Here is a 20,977-nt window from a genome sequence, read left to right on the forward strand (position 1 = left end):
TGAACTAATATAAATTCAAAGTAAACATCATTACATAAAAGGGTACGGTGTTTTTTTTTTTTTATTTCAATAGTTTTATTCATTTCAAACTGTGCTCTGATACTGTGCTCTCCAGGGGCGTGTCTCCCTACCTCACCACGATAAGGTGTCTACGCATTCCCAGGGTGATGTCGGGGGACGCGTCCGCGGGCATTACAAGGAGCCTCTGGAAGATTGAGAGGTTGTTCCTTCTACTGAATGGGCGGATATAAATCCACCCACTCAGAAGGAGAAACTGCGGCTGTGTTTCCCGACGTTGCCATGTTAACACTGCTGCTGGTGAAGGAGCAAAGGGGAGAGCAAGAGAACCCTCTGCTATTTCGGCTCCGCGTGCCGGATAGAACAGCCGAACGGGCCGGATCCGGCCCGCGGGCCATAGTTTGCCCACGGCTGCTCTAGTCCCTTGCTACTCAAAGTGTGTTTCATGGACCAAGAGCAACAGCATGAATATCACTCTGGGGCCTGTTAAAATGCAGAATGTCAGGTAGCACCCTCCTCCCCTAGACCTCCTTAATCAGAATCTGCATTTTAACAAGATCACCAAATGATTCTGTGCATATTAAAGTTTCAAAAGCACTGCTCTAGCCCCTTTCAGAAGACAGATAATTCTCTTAGTCTTACCTGATTTATTTATCACTGGTGCCTTCATGAGAATGCACTGGAAATGGATATCAGAATCTATTGTGTAGAACTCAGAATTGTTTTAAATAAAATATGCTCTTTTTTTACAGTAAGCAAAACACATATTGCTTAGTTAGGTTCTTTCAGGTTGCAGGACTAGACACCCCCAAGTTACTTCACAGCTACGCTCTTAAAACTTTTCCACTGAGCACCCCAACAGCTGAGCACATATATCCAGAAGTCCTGGGAGCCATAGCCTTTTCTCTCTCTCTTCCTCACCTACTGTTTTTTAAAAAAACAACATTGCTGAGGTGTAATTTTTATACCAGAAGATTCAAATGTTAAACTTACAATTCAATAATTTTTAAGAAATTCTCGGACTTCTACAGCCATCACCATAATCCAGATTTAGAACATTTCCATCACCACAATAGGATTTCTCATGCCTGTTCACATCTAATCCCCATGCCCACCACCAGCCCTCTCTCTATGGACATTGCCTTCTCTGGACATTTTGTATAATTGGAATGATACAATATGTGGTCCTTTTCATCTGACATTTTTTCACTGAGTATAATCTTTTTAAGGTTTATCCATACTGTAGCCTATAGCAGCCTTTAATTCTTTTTACTGCTGAATTGTCCATTGTATGGAGCCATAGCCCTTTTTAATTGTATGGCAATTTTGAAAAAAAAATATTTGAAGCTTCAATATTTATCTTTAAAATTCGTTCAAGTTTTGCACACATCTGTATTGGAAAAATATCCTCAGATGAGGACTTCTTTTAAAAAAGTAGAACTTAATTCCCCACTCATTGAACATGGGCTGCATTTAGTGGCTTGCAGCACATGAGTAGAGCATGTAAAAGGAGAATAAAGTTACTTCACAAAGGAGAAACCTGGTAAGCATCGCCTTGGCCAGGTGGTCAAGGTTGACATCATCAATGATAAGTCATCTTGACAATATGTACCCTTTAAATAACGTCATGAGAAGGGCAGTTTATCTCTGTGGTCTTCCTTCCCCCCAAATAATATAACCCCAGTCCAACCTGAGAAAAACACCAGTCAAACCCAGACCGAGAAGCATTCCATCTAGGATATCACACTACACTTAGTTATGTTTCTTTAGTCCCCTCCTGGCTGCGGCTGTTCTCCAACATCAGACATTCCTTGTTTTGAGAAGTGCTGGTCGGGTATTTAGATCATTATGACATTGTTCCCATATACTACAGGTCTACCTGATCTTAAAATTAGCTGAACCAGATCAAAACATCCTTAATATACACTGAATGATGATTTGTGAACAAATCTCTAAAAGCAGAGTAACCTACATGATGTTTTGGGGGAAAGCACAAAATTAAGAATGAAGAGAAGAGCATTCTGGCACCAGTTGTGCCTTTTAGCTGTACAGCTACCTTTAGAGGTATTATCTTCTTTTAACATAGCACTTCAATGAACAAGAATAAGAAAAATCCATTATTTTACTTAAAAATATTGTCTATGATCTTTTTTTTTTTTTCAGGCTAAATAAGGTCTCTGAGTTTCCAAAGTGCTAGCCAAGGATTTAGCAGCAGGACCCCAATTAGACTCCACAGGTGAGAACCAGCAGGAGTCACTAACCAATGGGTTGACATCTTTACCTCTGGTGGAAGGCCTCCCCTTCTCAGACACAGAATCTGATGTTCTGAAAGGGGTGGAAAGTGCCAGACAATTCTCTTATTTCTCTTTAGGCCCAACACTGTTGATTCGGTGACTTTTATCTGAGAGGCACACCAGAGTGTCAGCTTACTTTCTTAAAAATACAATCTTTAGGCTAAGATATTCAAATTGCCAAGCCAATGGTATCGTGGGAGACCATTATAAAATCCTTTCCAAGTTAAGTCTGCGTGCCTCAAAGAGCAAAAAATTAATATACTGTCATTACACAGCTGAGAGGGGAAATTAATTTATACAGAAACCTTTTCTAAGGCGGGTTCAGACTGCCCGGATGCCACGCCAAATGGGAGCATTATCTGCCTTCCCAAAATAATACACCATATGCCCAAATCTGGCAGACACAAAGATAATTACATGACTCTGGCAGAGCCAATATGCCTGCTCATAAATGGAAAAATGAGGACAATGCAAATCAAAGTTAAGTTCAATGGCCATTCAGAACTGTGGTAGGGAAGCTACCTGCTACAATTAAACACAATGACAAGTAGAGAATGGCTCTCTTGCAGAGATTAAAAGAGCCAAAGCTTCTGTGAGGAAACCCATTTATATAAAGAAATATCAGAGGAAAGGGAGTTGTTTGTAGGCATGCATGGTAGTTTCCTATAATTCCAATGTAAATTCCTTTGTAATAATGCACTCTTGCAGGGAGTTCTTAATAAAACCAAAGCACAAAATGCCCAATTCCACACAATTATCTGCAATTTTTAAAATTATATTGCTTTTTAGAGAGAGGAAGGGAGAGAGAGAGAGAGAGAGAGAGAGAGAGAGAGAGAGAGAGAGAGAGAGGAACATCACATCAATCAGTTGCCTCCTGCTTGTGCCCCGACCAGAGAGCAAACCAACAACCTGAGTAAGTGCCCTCACCAGGAATTGAATCTGCCGCCTTTTGGTGTACAAAACAACAATCCAACCAACTGAGCCACACTGGCCAGGGCTGACCTGCAATTTTAAAGCAAAGAACACGAAATGCAAAATGCAGTCTAAAGGTTAATTTGCATCAGCACCAATCTACTTCTGCTATTATGGCCCCAAATCATGGAAAACTCCACCCCTTAGTAAAAGATCATCAACTGGCATCATCATACTCTTCAGAGTGCTCTCATTTTCAGGCTAATGCTCTCTTTTCATTATTTTATCACAGAGCTACTTGGAATTCTCAGGTCTGAGCTCCTTGGCCCTGGCATGCACTGAAAAGTGCTAAGTAATTGGAATGATCAAGCCTAACGCCACAGGACTATGGATAAAAGATGTGGAAACCAAAAAAAAAAAAAAAAAAGGGTGTTTCTTTTACCTTGAGAAAGACCCAATTTGGGAGGAGGTGGATTCCTTTTTTGCAATTTTTCTCTTATCTTCCCCACCAATAAGCCCTCTGTCTCAGCCCCAGCAAGCCTTCCTCTCTTTAGAACAGAAGAAAGACTTGGTGATGAAAGAAACATTGGTATGAGGGACCTAGATTGAAAGCAGCCAGCCTCTCATGCAGTGTATCAAGAACCAACCAGAATCCTTACACACCACTGGGATGAGATGTGGAGGTATGGCAAGCCCTGTGTGAGGGGCTACAGATTAAAAGCCCCTCCTGTCAATCACAGGGCAAAATCAGACATTGGGAACATGAACCCTTGAAGAAAGAGTCCCTCCTAGAATGCTAACAAATTAGGTCCCGTGAGTCTCTCTTGCCAATTAAATTCCAGAAGCAAGACAGTGACAGATGTGGGGGTGCCAGTAGATTTGAGGTCTGTCAGTGCAAATACCTTCACAAGGAAGCCTGCATTGTACAGAGGAAAGCAGCAGCGGTGAAATATTTACATATTTATAAATATCTAGACATTAACAAGCTTGCCAGATTCGTTCCATACATTCTAAAGAGTAGTCCCAGGAAAGACATGGCCCTTAATCAAGGGATGACCACGGGTGTAGGAAACCAGACAGAGGCTGACCAGGATCTCCGTTCTAGAGGGTACCACCCACCCAGGGATAACCTTTGAAAAACACAGAAAAGGTTATAACAAGTCCCAACATTTATCTAATACAGCATCTCCTAAAGCATTTTCCACGCTACTCCCAAGAGACAATTAGGGGCGGGGCTTTATGTTCAACTTAATTTGAAAAATGTTTTCATCTTAGAGACTCAAATGTCCACTGGCTTAGCAAAGGCTCTGAAAAGTCATGCAGTAAAGAAAGCTGTTAAATGTTGCTTAACCCAACATTTCCCTGACTTCTTTCATCATAATCCTTTCATTCTTAATACTTACATCTCGTGTCATCCCAATTAGCTTTCATCACACTGTATACTATAGTAGAATTTAATTAGGAAAAACTGTATTTGCTTATTGCGTATTTTAATGTTGAATTAAACAATAGTGGACTTCCTTTTCAATAGTCTGGACTCAGACAAGTTCCTTTAAGAAAAAAACTGGATTGAAGTGCTTATGAGGTTCTGTTTGATTAAATCTTTTTTTATTTATTGTTCTTGTGCCAGAGGCCAAGGTCAGGCTTGCTTTTCTATAAAGACAAACATGAAAAGCACAAGCACACTTGAGGTCATTCTCTGACACTCCAAAACAACAACAGAAACACTGAGGACTGCTCCTGGGGGAACATTTCTGAGAAGTGACTGCTTTTGATTGATTTCTGGTCTAGCTTGTCTGCTCCCTATCGTGTGGGACAAGATACTCGTATGAAAAGGAGCTGCCGGGTTGCTTACCCAGATTCATGTCCACGTAAAACAAGTTCTGAGTGTGAAACTGTCATAATTCATTCTCTTCTCTACTCCTCCCATCTCCATCAAGGCCTAACTTCCATCTGAGCAACTCAGTGTGGCTCTCCTGCTGTTACCTGCCAGCTTGAGGCTACTTCTACTCTGGAACCGGCCCGAAGTCAAGACCGAAAAGCAGAGAGGCTTCCAACAACCTTTCAATGCTCCCCTCATTTCTCTCAGTATTAATCAGCTATTGCCATGATGATGCCACATAACAAAGTACCCCAACACTCAGTGGCTACAACAATACACACATACTGTTCTCACTCAGGTTGTCTGGGATGGTTCACTTTCTGCCTCTGGTTGGCTGGCTTGGCTCTGAGCTATGGGATGGGCTCAGATCTGCTCCACGTTTCTCTTCTTTCCAGACCCCAGGCTGAAGAGGCAGCAGATATCTAGCCCTTAGGGTGCCAATAACAAGCATATTTGAGGTCTCTGTTCACTTATATCTGCTAACATTCTACAGACCAAAGGAAGTCACACAGCCAAGGCCAGCATCAACAGGGGGGGGGATTCGGGAGAGCAAAGTGAATATTTGCTGAACAATTGTTAAAATATATCACACCTCTCCTCCTTTGCTTCTCCTTGCACTACATAGCTTGAGGTTTCCTCACCCTAGCTGCTGGTCTGACGCTTGGCAACCTGGATAATTTTGACCATTTGTACACTGCCTGCTTTCTAACCTTTATGGGGCTTCTGGGATGCCAGCCAAATGGACACCTAGGAGCCAAAATCAGATCAAATGGGATGAGTAAGATGGGGAAGAAACAAGCTTTCCTCTACCCTCAAGATTCTTTTGGCTGGACTGATAATCAAATAAACATGAGACATATTACAGCAAGAGAAAATAACCAAATTTAATACATATATGTGTATGGGAACCCCACATACATGAGAGGATCAGAGACCCCACATGCTAGAAAGGTTCAGAGACAGCAAGGGAACATGAGTATATAAGACGTCCTGAACTGGGGATGAGGTAAGGTCCTTTGGGACTTCGAAGGGTCACTGCAGGGTAATTAGCAGAGCAGGTTCTCCTGGCTGGTTCCCACTTGGCCATCCATCTTACTTTACACTGTCCCAGGCCAAAGTTGTTACTGTGACCCACTGTCTCACCACAGAGCCCAGGCACTCTGCCCCAGGACAGCAGGCTGGTGATGGCAAAACCCAACTCCTCATTCACCTCCAGACTGCAGGGCAGATGCAAGAGGTGGTTTTCGAGTTTCTGGTTCCAGCCTCAGCTTAGTCCCCTCCCTGTGATTCAGAGACTTACCCCAGCATCCTTCCAAGTGATTTCCCCTTTTCACCAAAAACAGAGGTTCCCAGACTTTGCTTCACATTGGAATCACCTAGAAATTGTTTAAAGTGGCTCTCAATGCCCCCCCCCACCCCCCGCATTCTGATTTCATTGGTCTGGGGTGCAACCTGGGCACCAGAATTTTTTTTTTAAGCTCCTCAGGTGATTCTAATGAGCAGCAAAGTTTGGGGCCCACCAGTCCGGAAATCGAATCTAGCCAATCAGACTGTAGCAGGAGTTCGTTTTAAATCTAAAGCAAGGTTTTGAATGGGCAGAAGAATACCCTGAACTGCGTTTGTGCCTAGGAACTGGACAGAACCCAATGGCTCTGCATAAGGAAATACAGGTCCAGAACCCCTTATTCTCAAATCCAAAAGAATCTGCAAGTTTTTTCCAAACTCAACGGCAACAAAACCTGACCTGACCTGAACTCACTTGGTGACAAGACTCAACTATGTAAAGTCTTTATTCATCCCACTTAGTGTGAAAATTCATGAGTTTTGCCAGGAAAATATTAATGTGTTTAATTACAGAGTGCTTTCCCAGACCCTGCTGAAGTGGTTACATAATCCAAGGTATGTGTACCTTTCTACATTCTGAAAATTTCTGAATCCAGAAAACAAAGGTATGGTGCTAGAGCTGTAGGATAAAGGAATGTGGATTTATAGAGGAATTTCTTTCATTGCTCCTTAGATAGAAAGAGCAGAGAGAAGAGAGTAAAATGAGCAAATGACCTGGCCTTTGGGTGACATATGAAAATGTCCCCCATCTGAGTGGGTCAATTAGAGAAAAGGACCACTTCTGAGTACATAGCCCTTCAGTAGGGCTCACAGTTTGAAGCAGATCACAGGCTGTATTTACCCTCACTCGCCTCCCTTGCCAGATTCTTTTGTGCAGTGCACAAACTACACATCACATGGGTGGCCTCGCCACCCAATTTCGATAGCAGCTGAAACCCAAAGCACAGAAACGGGCAAAGCTTTTTCTAAGTATAAGGATGTCTAATGTTCAATTTTTAGTTGTCTCTATTAATAAAATAAAAATGTCTCTGGCCTTGGCCAGTGTGTTCAGTGGTTAGAGCGTTGGTCAGTGCACCAAAGGATAGCAGGTTTGATTCGGGTCAAGGGCATGTACCTAGGTTGTGTGTGTGTATTCTGCATGCTTGTATATATGTATTTTAAGTTTATGGTTCCACTAGTGGCCCGGTGCACAAAATTTGTGCACGAGGGGGGGGGGTGTCCCTCAGCCTGGCCTGCTCCCTCTCCAACCTGGGACCCCTCAGGGGATGTCCGACTGCTGATTTAGACCCAATCTCACACTCCTAAACTGGCAGTCAGACATCCATCTCGAAATCCAGGACTGCTGACTCCTAACCACTCACCTGCCTGCCTGCCTGCCTGCCTGATCGCCCCTAACCACTCTGCCTGACGGCTTGCTCGCCCCCAACTGCCCCACCCTGCTGGCCTGCTCACCCCCACCTGCCCCCCTGCCAGACTGCTCATCCCCAACTGCCCCCCCTGCCAGCCTGATCGGCCCCAACTGACCCCCACTGACAGCCTGCTCGCCCCCAACTGGCCCCTCCTGCTGGACTGCTCACCCCCAACTTCCCCCCCACCGCCGGCCTGATCACCCCCTACTGCCGTCCCATCCTGGCCTGATCACCCACAACTGCCCTCCCCTCCTTGGCCCCTAACCGCCTCTACCTCGGCCCACCACCATGGCTTTGTCCAGAAGAATGTCCGGAAGGTCTCCTGGAAGGTCTCCCAGTCTAATTAGCATATTACCCTTTTATTAGTATAGATAGAAGCCTGGTGCACGGGTGGGGTCCAGCTGGTTTGCCCTGAAGGGTGTCCCAGATCAGGGTGGGGGTTCCCTTGGGGGGCAGGGCGGCCTGAGAGAGGGGCCTGTGGTGGTTTGCAGGCCGGCCACACCCCCATGGGGTGAGGGTCCCCGCTGGGGGGGGCGTGGCCAGCCTGGGTGAGGGGCTGAGGGCTGTTTTCAGGCTGGCCATACCCCCTTCAGGGTGGGGGTCCCTGCTGGGGTGCCTGGCCAGCCTGGGTAAGGGGCTGAGGGCCATTTTCAGGCTGGCCACGCCCCCCAGAGGGGACCCTCACCCCGATGGTGGCGTGGCCAGCCTGGGTGAGGGGCTGAGGGCTGTTTGCAGGCCCCTCCCTCAGTGGCCGGCCTGGGAGACCCAAGCCTCCCGTGCACTCAGGCCGGCTCCATGGCCACCACCCAAAGGCCCCTCCTTCAGCAGCCGGCCAGGGTGTGCAGGAGGCTTGGTTCGCTCCTGTCGCCCAGAGCAAACCAAGCCTCCTGCCCACTCCAGCTGGCTCTGTGGCTGCCACCATCTTTGTCCCGCTAATTTGCATATTCCCTCCTGATTGGCTGTGGGCATTGCAGAGTGACAGTCAATTACCATATTTCTCCTATTAGTATAGATGATTTGCAGAAATGCCTTAAACACTTTTATTTGGATATTATTGACATACTAGAGGCCCTGTGCATGAAAATTCATGCACTGAAGGGGGGTCCCTCAGCCCGGCCTTCCCCCTCTCACAGTCTGGGAGCCCTCAGGGGCAGGAGGAAACCCGGCGATCAGGGGAAGGCGACGCCCCCATCACACCTCTGCTGCTGCCACTGGCAGCAGCACAAGCCTCGGCCGGCCCTGGTTACCTGAGCCTCGGGCGGCCCTGGGCAGCTGGGCAGCTGACATCCAAGGCTTGCCTGCACCTTGGGCCGGCCCTGGGCGGCTGGGGGCTGAGGGCGGGTCCTGCCGCACTGTGCGGCTGCCCCCAACCCCCCCGGCTGGGCTGAAAGGACTGTGGGACTCCGGCGGGGCTAAGGGAACTGGGCACCACCATCTTGTGACTATGGGTGCTTCCATCTTTGTGACAGTCAATTTGCATATTCCCTCTTTATTAGATAGGATAATACATTGCAAATATTTAAAATGTACAGTTTGATGAGATTTGTACATACATTTGGGTATAAGGAGTAGGAGACTCAAGTATCCTTACAGCAATGACATAGTGGTGTCCTCAGACCTACACAATCTCCTTCATGGTGTACCTCATATTTATGAAAGAAAATATCAAGACCTACTTGTCCTATAAGCTCCCTTTTCTATCTTGGTGTCTTTTTCTATGTCTGCCTCCTCTTTGCCTTTAAAACATCTCACCAGAAGGGACAGGCTTTCTTCTGGGTCATATTCTCCTTCTTTCCAACTCCAGCCCCAAGGACAAGCTCTAATGGATATAAGTATTTCTTTCTTTACAAAAAAAGGAAAACTAGCTTTTGCTCTACTCAAAAAGAACTAAAGGAATTTAGAAACATCCCCCTTCTCAATTCCCAATGCTTGAGCCTATCTCTTGCCAAAGAAGTCAAGCATATAACCACTCCTCCTGAATCACAAGCCTCCAGGTTGGTAGTTCAAGGAGAAATTAGTCACTTAAAATAACCATCTATTCTGCTCATGAGTCTGCAGGTCATCCGGGCAGATTCTTCTGATCTCAGCTAAGCTCCCTCATGCATCTGCAGTCCAGCTGTGGATTGGCTCATTGCTCTGCTGATCTTAGCTGGGATCTCTCTTATATGCCCCGGGTCATCTGACTATCAGCTTTTCCACAAAGACCTTGGCTGCTCCATATGTCTTCCTGACCGGTTAGCCTGGCCACATACTCATGGGGATTCCAGAAGAACAGGGAAGAAAGTAGAAATGCACTAAGTCTTTCTCTGTAGCAAATGTGCTAACAACCTATAGACGATGAAAACACATGAAACCCAGATTCAAGTGATGGGGAAATAGATGCCATCTCTTTAGTGAGAAAAACTGCAAAGTCATAGGGCAAGGGGCATGGATTCAGAAAGGATCAGAGAATTGGTACCATTTATGCAAACATCCTGACATATCTGCCAGTTTCCATCCGCCATTGATGTAGGACAATTCCTCAGCACTGCCAAACTGCCCCTACACTGGGGTCAAGAGAGAGCCCTTCAGCAGAGAATTACAGACACTTAAGAGTAGCACAAGGCTGGCAATTACTGGAATGGTAAGCGCAGAGGAAACATGAGTGGACTCAGCCGTCAATCTACAGTTTGTGGCAGGGGTGGGCAAACTTTTTGACTCGAGGGCCACAATGGGTTCTTAAACTGGACTGGAGGGCCAGAACAAAAGCATGGATGGAGTGTTTGTGTGAACTAATATAAATTCAAAGTAAAGGAGCGGAGGGGAGAGCAAGAGAACCCTCCGCTCTTTCGGCTCCGCGGGCCGGATAGAACAGCCGAACGGGCCGGATCCGGCCCGCGGGCCGTAGTTTGCCCACGGCTGGTTTGGGGGGTGGTCCATGATGGAACTGACTCATCAGATACTCACTCAGATATTAGTACCAGAGATCTGAAGAAATACACACCAGGCTAGGTCCAAGGTGGCACCAGCATAGGTGGACGCTGAACTCCCTCACTCCCATGAGCAAAATCAAATATGCATGGATATAGGTAGCAATTACTCCTGTGAGACAACTGAGTGCTGAAAGACAGCTTCTGACAACAAACAAGAGAAAGAGACCAATAGAGAAGGTTGGGAAGCCCAGGAGCCCTTGAGAGCTGCAGGAACTCTCTGCAGTCGGTGATGCCATGGTTCACTTTTCCCTTCACTCTGATAGGGTGAGTGAGAGCTCCATTGGGGTTTTTTGGCTGCCTGCAAGGTCACCATAGCACAGTCACAACTACATCGCCTGGAGCCTCCAAACCAAGGGAGCAGGCAGGAACAATAGGACATCAGCACACCCACCTGACCTCCCTGGCTGAGAGCCCACCCCCCACCACAGGCTAGTGAGTCAGGCGCCCTAAGTGCATGCCTGGCTCCAATGGGCTTTCCAAACCTTCCTGGCAAATAAAGCCTACACAGAGGTCTCTTCTAGGCGGTTCCACTTTCTGTACAACTAACAAGAGAGAGACTGTTTAGAGAAGGGTAGGGAGCCATGGGAGCTCTCCGGGACTATGGGAATTCTCCAGGGCTGGAGGTGCTGGTAAAACCCGTGGACCAAAAACAAAAGGTGGGGTGCGGGGGTTCCTATGGAACCTCACCTCACAGGGTGATCTAATCATAAATTCAGGTCATAGTGGGTAATCACACCCAGGCATATAACTTCTTTAGAAAAGGCTTATCTTTGCTTCAAGCAAGTCCTATCCGTTGTTTCTGTGCATCTAAATTAACACACCTTTGGAAGGCCTCTCTGAAGACTTCTCCTTCTAATACACCCTTTCAGACCCCTCAAAAGAGCACATAATCTTAACTAACCTGTAATCCCACCCTGCCTTGCTTTCTCTCACCTCCATGCAATCTTCCTTATATCCCCTCCTTAATTTTAAATGCATAAAAGAAACTGCAAAACTTATTCTTCAGAGCATTTGGGATCTCGCTACCCAGCATGTCTTCAGTTTGGCTTCAGAGCATTTGGGATCTCGCTACCCAGCATGTCTTTATTTGTTATAAAAAATTCTTTACAGGTTTGAATGTTTTTTAATGTCACAGAACTATTGTCTACGTCTCCCTCTGCCTCCATAGGTGGGAGGGAGCTCTGTCCAGATCTGTTTATTTCTCCTTGCAGTTCTATCTTGCCTAGTCTTATTTTGACACTCTGTTCTTAGGTACATATACATCAAGGATTGTTTCTTCTTCTTGGAGAACTGACCCTTTATCATCATGTAACACTTCTGTTTTTCCCCCCGATAATTTTCCTTGTTCTGAAGTCTGCTTTGTCTGAAATTAATATAGCTACTCCAACTCTCTTAAGCATTAACATGGCATACCTTTCTCTATCTCTTTATTTTTCATCTGTCTGGTTCTGTATATTTAAAGTGATTTCTTGTAGATAACATAGAGCTGGGTCTTGTGTTTATTTTTTAATCCACTCTGACAGTCTCTTTTAATTGGTGTCTTTAGACCATTCACATTTACCCCTAGTAAAGTGATTATTGATAGAATTGGATTAATAGCCACCATATTTGTAACTTCATTTCTTACACATTAATTTGTTGCCTTGTTTGTTTCTTTTTTTCGTCCCCTCTTTTTCTCTGCCTAATCTGGTTTTAATTGAGCATTTAATAAATGTATGTGACATCCTCACTTCTCATAGGATATCAATTATACTTCTTTTTAAAATTGTTAGTGCTGGCCCTCAAGTTTGCAATTTACATTTACAAGTAATCCAAATCCACTTTCTTTTTTTTTTTTTTTTTTTAAATATATTTTATTGATATTTTACAGAGAGGAAAGGAGAGGGTTAGAGAGCTAGAAACATCGATTAGAGAGAAACATCAATCAGCTGCCTCTTGCACACCTCCCACTGGGGATGTGCCCGCAACCAAAGTACATGCCCTTGACCGGAATCGAACCCGGGACCCTTCAGTCCGCAGGTCGACGCTCTATCCACTGAGCCAAACCGGTTTCGGCACCAAATCCACTTTCAAGTAACCCTGTCCTGCTTCACAGGTAATGCAACCATCTTAAAATAGAGCATTTTCCGTTTCTCCCTCTCATACCTGATAACATCGTTACCATTACTTTAGCTTATCTATGACTATAATTATCCAATGCATTGTTGCTATTATTATTATTTTAGACAAACTATGATCTGTTAGATCAATCAAGAATAAGAAAAGTCGAAGATTTTATTTTACTTTTATAATTTTTTTAGTAACACTCGTCCTTTATGTGGAACCAAGTCTCTTAACTTTTCTTACAAGGCAGGTGTACTGGCAATCAGTTTTCTCAATTTCTGCTTATCTGAAAAGTCTTTATTTCTCCTTTACTTTTCAAAAATAACTTCACTAGATACAAAAATGCAGGTGGGTGGCTTTTTTCTTTCAATACTTTCAATATTTTATTTCACTCGATTCTTGCTTGTGTTTGAAGAGAAGTCTGATGTAGTTCTTATCCTTATTTCTATGTAGGTAAGGTGAGTTTCTTCCTCTGGCTTCTTTCAAGATTTTCTGTCTTTGATTTTCTGCAGTGTCTCTATGATATGCTTAGGTGGACTGTCTTAGTATTTACCCTGGTTGATGTTTAAGCTTCCTGGATCTGTGGTTCATATCTGTCATTAATTTTAGAACATTCTCAGTATTTATCTTGATTTTATGTAGTCTGAAAATGATATGCCTGGGTGTAGTTTTTCTGGCATTTATCCTGTTTCTTGTTCTCTAAGCTTCGTGGATTTGTGATTTGGTGTCTGATATTAATTTGGGGAAGTTCTCAGTCATTGTTGTTTCAAATATTTCTTCTGTTCCTTTCCTTCTGGTATTCCCATTTCATATGTGTTACACCTTTTATAATTGTCACACAATTTATGGATATTCTGTTCCTTTCTTTTTCTTCTTTTTTCTCTTTCCAGTTTGGGAAGTTTCTATTGACACATCTCCAAGCTTGCTGATATTTTTCCTTAGCCATATCCAGTCTACTGATGAACCCACATAAGGCATTTTTCATTTCTGTTACCATGTTTTTTCATTTCTAGCATTTTGTTTTAATGCTTCCTTAGTGTTTCTGTCTCTCTGCTTACATTATCCATCTGTTCTTGGCATGTTGTCCACTTTTTTTCATTAGTGTCCTAAGCATATTTATTGTTCTTTTAAATTTCTGGTGTGATAACCACAAAATGTTTGCTATCTCTAATTTTGTCTCTGATGTTTGCTCCCTAGGTCCAGACTGGTTTTGTTGTTGTTGTTGTTGTTGTTGTTGTTGTTTTGTGGGAGGGGGGGTGCTGGGAGCAGCTTCTTAAATTCTAGGCCACACCATCTTCCTTCTATTGTTTTTCCAGCCATTCCAAGATTTTTACAACCAACTTTTTAAATTAAATCTCCCTGTTTATAATATCTAGAAAGATTCCTATTTTCCTATTAGATATTGACTAGGAAAATAGATGGAGTACAGCCTTCATATGTGGGCCTCTGGGGTGCCATGCCTGGGCAGCCAAGAGTTCTTAATACAATTGGAGCAGGATATATTCAGAAATATGTGCCTTGGGAGCAGCAAAGACATAAAGGTTGTCATGCAGTACAAATGAGAAAAGGAAACCGAAGTTTTAATCATGAAGTTGCTTGTGCTCTTATCCTATTCCTTACTGCTATTTAGCCTTCACCTGATTTACACAGCTGTTAAAATTAAATGTGCCAACTCCTTAAAAATTATTTTAAATTGTGTATTTTAGGAGGTAATGGATAAATAAACTGTAGTACATCTGTACAGTGCAGTGTTATTCAGCACCAAAAATAAATGAGCTATCTTGCTATGAAAAGACATGGAATAAACTTAAAGGCATATCACTGAGTGAACGAAACTAATCTAAAAAGTCAGTGTACTATATGATTCCAACTATGTTACATTTTGGATAAGACAAAACTGTGGAGACAGGATAAAGATTGGTGGTTGCCAGGGGGTTGTGGAGAGGGAGGAATGAATAGGAAGAGGACAGGATTTTTAGGACAGGGAAATTATTCTGTATGATACTATAATTATGGATACATGTCATCACACATTTCTCAAAACCATAGGACATCCAACACAAAGAGTAAACCCTAATATAAACTAGTCTCTGGTAATAATGATGTGTCAATCCAGGTTCATTAATTGTAACAAATGCACCACTCTGGTGGAAGATATTGGTAGTGGGTAGGCTGGGCCTGTGTGGGGGCAGAGGGTACATGCGAAGTCTCTGTACTTTCCACTCACTTTTGCTGTGGACCAAAAACAACTCCCTTCTGTTACCAGATATTGTGTCAAAATCTGGCAAAGACATGTTTGAGTGGCACAGTGAATCATGTTTGGGTGTCCAAACAGGAAAGATACTGCACACACAGAATGCTAACTGCAGAGTGTTTACTAAGAGGACTGTTTACCATCATGTGGTAAGGGATGGTGACACACCCGAGGACTAGCAACAGGAGAAACCATTACTGCCCCAAGGGGTAGGAGCTGTTCCTGGAATAGTCAGTAGAGATAGTAAATAGTTTTGTTTGTTTTCTTTGGTTTTGTTTCAAAGCTTTGGGGGAATTTATTGAGAGCAGCTTTCATGTACCAAAGGGATGCTGAGTTTTTCTCCATCATTAGCCGGTGTCACAGCTGGTGGTCTTTTTATTAGCACTAGTTGGTAGGCCAGACTCCAATTACCGCAATAACCACAAGCAGAAATAAGATCACTGCTATCATCCCACAAGATGCAGACTTTCTGCCTACCATATCCACACACCTGGTTTCAGTGTGAGGTGTCTCATCTGTATTCTCTACCAGGTTGTCAAGGTCATCAGTTATCTCTATGACTGCCTACTGTCTCTGCTCTTTATTCCTGGAACAGTGACAACACTCAGAACTTCCAGACGTAGGTGAAGTTGGTGGAAATAGGGTCTCAGTGCTCTCTCTTTTCACTCTCCAGTCTCCTCCTGCTCTTGCCTCCCATTGGCTAAACCCAAGCAGATGCCAGAGGCAAGGAAACCTTGATGACATAATCCATACATGTCAGCCTCCTGGGGGACAGGCTGGTAGAGAAGGGTGGGGAGTGGATCTGGAGGGACAAACAGAAGAAACTCATCACCCAGAGCCAAGGTTACAGGCCTGAACACCAGTTGTGAGACACACAAGGCAAGTGAGGGTCAGGAACATGACACCTGCCTTCTATCTTCAAAAGGTGCGATTTAAAATGAGGGAAATTTCCAAATTAGCCGAAACCGGTTTGGCTCAGTGGATAGAGCGTCAGCCTGCGGACTGGAAGGTCCCGGGTTCGATTCCGGTCAGGGGCGTGTGCCTTGGTTGCGGGCACATCCCCAGTGGGAGGTGTGCAGGAGGCAGCTGATCGATGTTTCTCTCTCATCGATGTTTCTAACTACCTCTCTCCCTTCCTCTCTGTAAAAATTAATAAAATGAGGGAAATTTCCAAATTAGAAGAAAGGTGTTTCAGTGATGCTGGGTAAATACAAATAAGACAATTGTCATCTGAACTCCATCAACTGGGTACAGCCTAAAGATCATGGACAGCTTCAAGCAGTAGCCACTGCTGTGGCACACCCCTCTTAGAAAACCTGAAGACAACAGGGACACTCCTCATCCACAGGCTTTTCTCTCCTCTTCTAGGATGTTCCTTGTCCTGGGATCCCAAGCTCTTTGCATTCTCATCCAGACCTACAAGTTTTCTCTTGGAGGGCATTGGACATTTTCTAATGTTATCTGAGAAAAACAAACAAGCATGCTTGCACACAAATAGAATGTCTCATTTTGGCAAAGATACTCTGAATATGTCATTTAGTACCCAACTCTCCAATTTCATCTTAGAAATAGTCAAGGTCAAAGGACGATGGCCAGAATCAAGGAGAGACTCAGAAAGGATGCACAGCAGCCTCCTGCACCCTCGTGTCAGCTCAGGAGATGAGTCACCAACCTGCGGTGTAGGGACAGTGGAAACTCATCAGCCCTTCCTCCAGGTGTTTTCTAAGAAACAACACACCTATGCAACTATGATCTTAACGTTCAGCGCTTTCCTCCCAGAAGCCCTACTTGTAAAAACAGACCAAGGTCAGAAATTGCAACTGGTGACCTCGAGTCCACTCGGCCCCACCAAAGTATATTATCCCACACTGAACTTACTATTGTGTGTTTTTTTTTTTTTAGTTGCCAATATTTAAAGTTGGGAAATTCACAACCAAAAGCCAGCTTGCCAGCTTTCTCCTAAAATTTAGGATGCTCTGAGAAACCTGAGCCCATGTTCCAGCAAGAGCTGAGAAATACCTGACTCCTTTGGCTAGGACGTATGCTCTTCACGTCAACACTTCCTTTGTCCCCTAGCAACTGAGGTTAACCATGAGTGACTGTCATCATAATTGTGCTTTCGTTTTTCATAGTCAAGTTAGAAAGACAAATGCTTCTCACGCATGTCTCTATCAAAATGTGAAGAAATCAGCCGAAACCGGTTTGGCTCAGTGGATAGAGCGTCGGCCTGCGGACTGAAGGGTCCCGGGTTCGATTCCGGTCAGGGGCATGTGCCTTGGTTGCGGGCACATCCTCAGTGGGAGGTGTGCAGGAGGCAGCTGATCGATGTTTCTCCCTCATCGATGTTTCTAGCTCTCTATCCCTCTCTCCCTTCCTCTCTGTGAAATATCAATAAAATATATTTTAAAAAAAATGTGAAGAAATCAAAGAAAAACTAAAAGAACCACATGTTTCAAAAAAAAAAAGGTGGGGAGCCTGTTTTTTGTGCTGCAGTGATGTGGCCTGCTTCATTCATTGATGTTTTTGGCATAGGCCCGAGTGGCTGTGGGGTTGTGATACCAGGTGTAGGCCCTACCGGACTCCTTCAGACCCACATTAGCCTCTTGGTTTCTTATTTAACTTGCTTTTCAAACTCTAGACATAAATTTTTTTTTCATTAAAAATGCTACATGCCACATGTAAGAATGGGGTGCCCAATTTCTTGTTTATTCATTCAGTATCCACTGAATAATGGAGCACTTATGGGCAAGATACTTTGTTAAGCACCAGAAATATAGTGATGCCCTGGCCGGTGTGGCTCAGTTGGTTGGGCATCGTCTCATGCACCAAGAGGTTGCTGGTTCGATTCCTGGTCAGGGCACATACCTGGGTTGCAGGCTCCATCCCAGTACGGGGGCTGGGGGTGGGGGAAAAGAAACATTATTCTCTCATATCAATGTTTCTCTCCTTCTCCTTTCCTCTCTCTCTGAAAACCAATAAAAATATTTAGAATGAAAGAAAGGAAGGGAGGGAGGGAGGGAGGGAGGGAGGGAGGGAGGGAGGGAGGAAGAAGATAGAAAGGAAGGAAGGAAGGAAGGAAGGAAGGAAGGAAGGAAGGAAGGAAGGAAGAAAGAAAGAAGAAAGAAAGAAAGAAAGAAAGAAAGAAAGAAAGAAAGAAAGAAAGAAAGAAAGAAAGAAAGAAAGAAGACAAAGAATGATATGATCTTGGCCCTCATGGAGGAACCATTCTCTGTCTAACACTTCTCCAGAAATTAATTGGAGGATATAACTACGTAGAAGTCTCGTTTTCCAGTGAGTGATTTTATAGCTTTTTCCTAAGCCTTCACAATGACCTGGAAAAGTATCCTTGCATATGGTAATAAGGGTTGCTTTCTGTGAAAAGAAATCCAGTAAAAAGGGAGAGGGGCAATAATTATTTCATTGACAAGATCCCAAATGTTTTCACTACTGTATCTGTCAAGGTGGGCTATTGTGCTGTGGTAACAAATGACCCCAACTTCAGTGACTTAATTCCTATTCATGCCACATGTCTGTCACAGATCAGCTATGATGCTCCCCCAGATCAGCTTCACCCCATGACTTAGCTGATGGTGTAGTCTCTATCTGTGACCTGGCCAGTTTGTAGCAGGAGGAAAGAGCTATGGTGGAACCACACAGTAGCCCCTAGATCTTCTGCCCGGAAGTCTCACACCTCACTTTTATTCCCATTGCTTTGGACAAAGCAAACGTCATAGCCACACTCAACTTCAAAGGAGTGGAGACATATGACACCACCCCACCCCACTCACACACCCCCAGCAGGGTGGGCACTACAGGGAGGGCCCTTCAGGGAATTGTCAGGGAAGGACAATTGACATTTTGAACAGTAACACAATTTATCACAAAGGGCAATATAATCAACATCGTCTGGTCCCTAGAGACCAAAATAAAGAGAGTTTGGGCATAAAAATCATATCTGGAAGAAATGGATAGTCTCCAGCTAAGAAGTCAAATAAGCAAAGGAAGAAAACAGAAAGCTCAAAATCAATTTTGTTCCCATGTCCTCGCTGCAACAGCCCCGTCACATAGTTTCCTCGCAACGCAGATGGGCACTCACACTGTGTATCACGACCTGCATCCCAAGGTCAAGTTTCCCCAGCCTGCTGGTCATGGCAAAGTGACTGAAACAGGAAGCTTAGAAAATTGTTTTTTCGGGGGCTATTAAATAACTTCCCGACTCAATTGATTGATGAATAATAACTTCTAAAATTAGCTCTGCATTTCATTACGTAGCCTGAAATGAAATTCACTCAGCTTACCTGAAATCCTGGGAAATAGAAATGATGAACAAATGTCCTTTAAGCCCCTAAAATTGTCTTCCTTTCAAGTTGTCTTCCAGGCATTATGTGTAGGGGTGAAAGGGGAACTCATTTCCTTTTGTAGAGCCTCTCTTTCTCCCACAGCCTCCAAGAGCACCCACAAGTTTACGCAATCTTAAACATCAGGAAGGTCTTTGTTCTTTCTTCACCCCCTTAGAAGGAGATAAAGACTAGCAATTGAAAACTAGAATTACTTTCCACCCATGCTAACCCTTACTTTTTCTCTCCAAAAAATCACCAGTAGAAATCGTAAAACACACAGATGGGAGAAGGCAGCAGTGTGATTGGTAAAGCTCTGGGGCAGGAACCAGAGGACTGTAGATACACAAATGCTTGCAGGCAGGGACGGAATCCTCTTGTCCCCAGAGAGGGAGGCACTTAACCCCAGTTGGGGTGAGGAGAGTGAAGGAATCATGAGGCTTTTAAAGCAATTAGCCAGATCTGCAGACTCTCTGAGTCACAGTTTATTTTCACTAGTTTGTCTTCAGCCCCAAAGAGACATAAACTAAAATTCCCCGAATCATCTTACTAGAAGACCACTACACATGAATTCCATGGGAAAACATGATTAAAAATGGAAAGTCATTACGGATCTGAGGACCTTTTGTCAGGATCTGAAAGTGGGTGGCCAAATATGCTTTTCCAAATTTAAGCTTCTTAACCCACATTACCACTTCCTTTCCCACTAATTTCTAAACTCAGCAAGTATTTACCAAGAATCCGTAGGCTGTAAAATGACTTTAGATGCAGAATTTACTTACCCACCAGGCAATGAAGCACTTGCCTGATGCCTACCTCCGAGCAGGTGTACATACAGACAAACCAGTCAAATAAACAAGCTCACATGCAGTCTTAGGCAAATCCCTCCCACAAAAACATGAGAAGATTTGCACTTTCATTAGCTTGAGTTTATTTACAAGGAAACCTAGAAGAACCTGATAGAAAGCATAAGGGTAAAGTGGACATTTTTCTTAAAGCCATACTCTAAAGATGGCCTTATACAATGTAAAAATGGATTCTTTCTAAGATGCAAATGCTATAGTCAAAAAGGAAACACAAAAAGGAAAACCTCTTCAGTCCACACACAATGAAGAGGTTAAGTGCTAGAGATAGAGACATGAATGAGATGGACACAATTCCCATCCATCTAAAGTCTAGCGGGAAAGACAGACAAATATTTGGATGAGCATTGTGAATGGAGAGCTACACAGAGCTGTGGAACATAGAACAAAGACATTTAATATTGGGGAGTCAGAAAAGACTTCCTTGAGGAAGTGGCTTGGAAGTGAGACCTAAAAGATTTGTAGAGCCGAAACCGGTTTGGCTCAGTGGATAGAGCGTCAGCCTGCGGACTGAAAGGTCCCAGGTTCGATTCCGGTCAAGGGCATGTACCTTGGTTGCGGGCAGGTCCCCAGTAGGGGGTGTGCAGGA

The sequence above is a fragment of the Plecotus auritus genome (genome assembly GCF_963455305.1).
Source record: "Plecotus auritus genome assembly, chromosome: 6".
NCBI classification, from domain to species: domain Eukaryota; kingdom Metazoa; phylum Chordata; class Mammalia; order Chiroptera; family Vespertilionidae; genus Plecotus; species Plecotus auritus.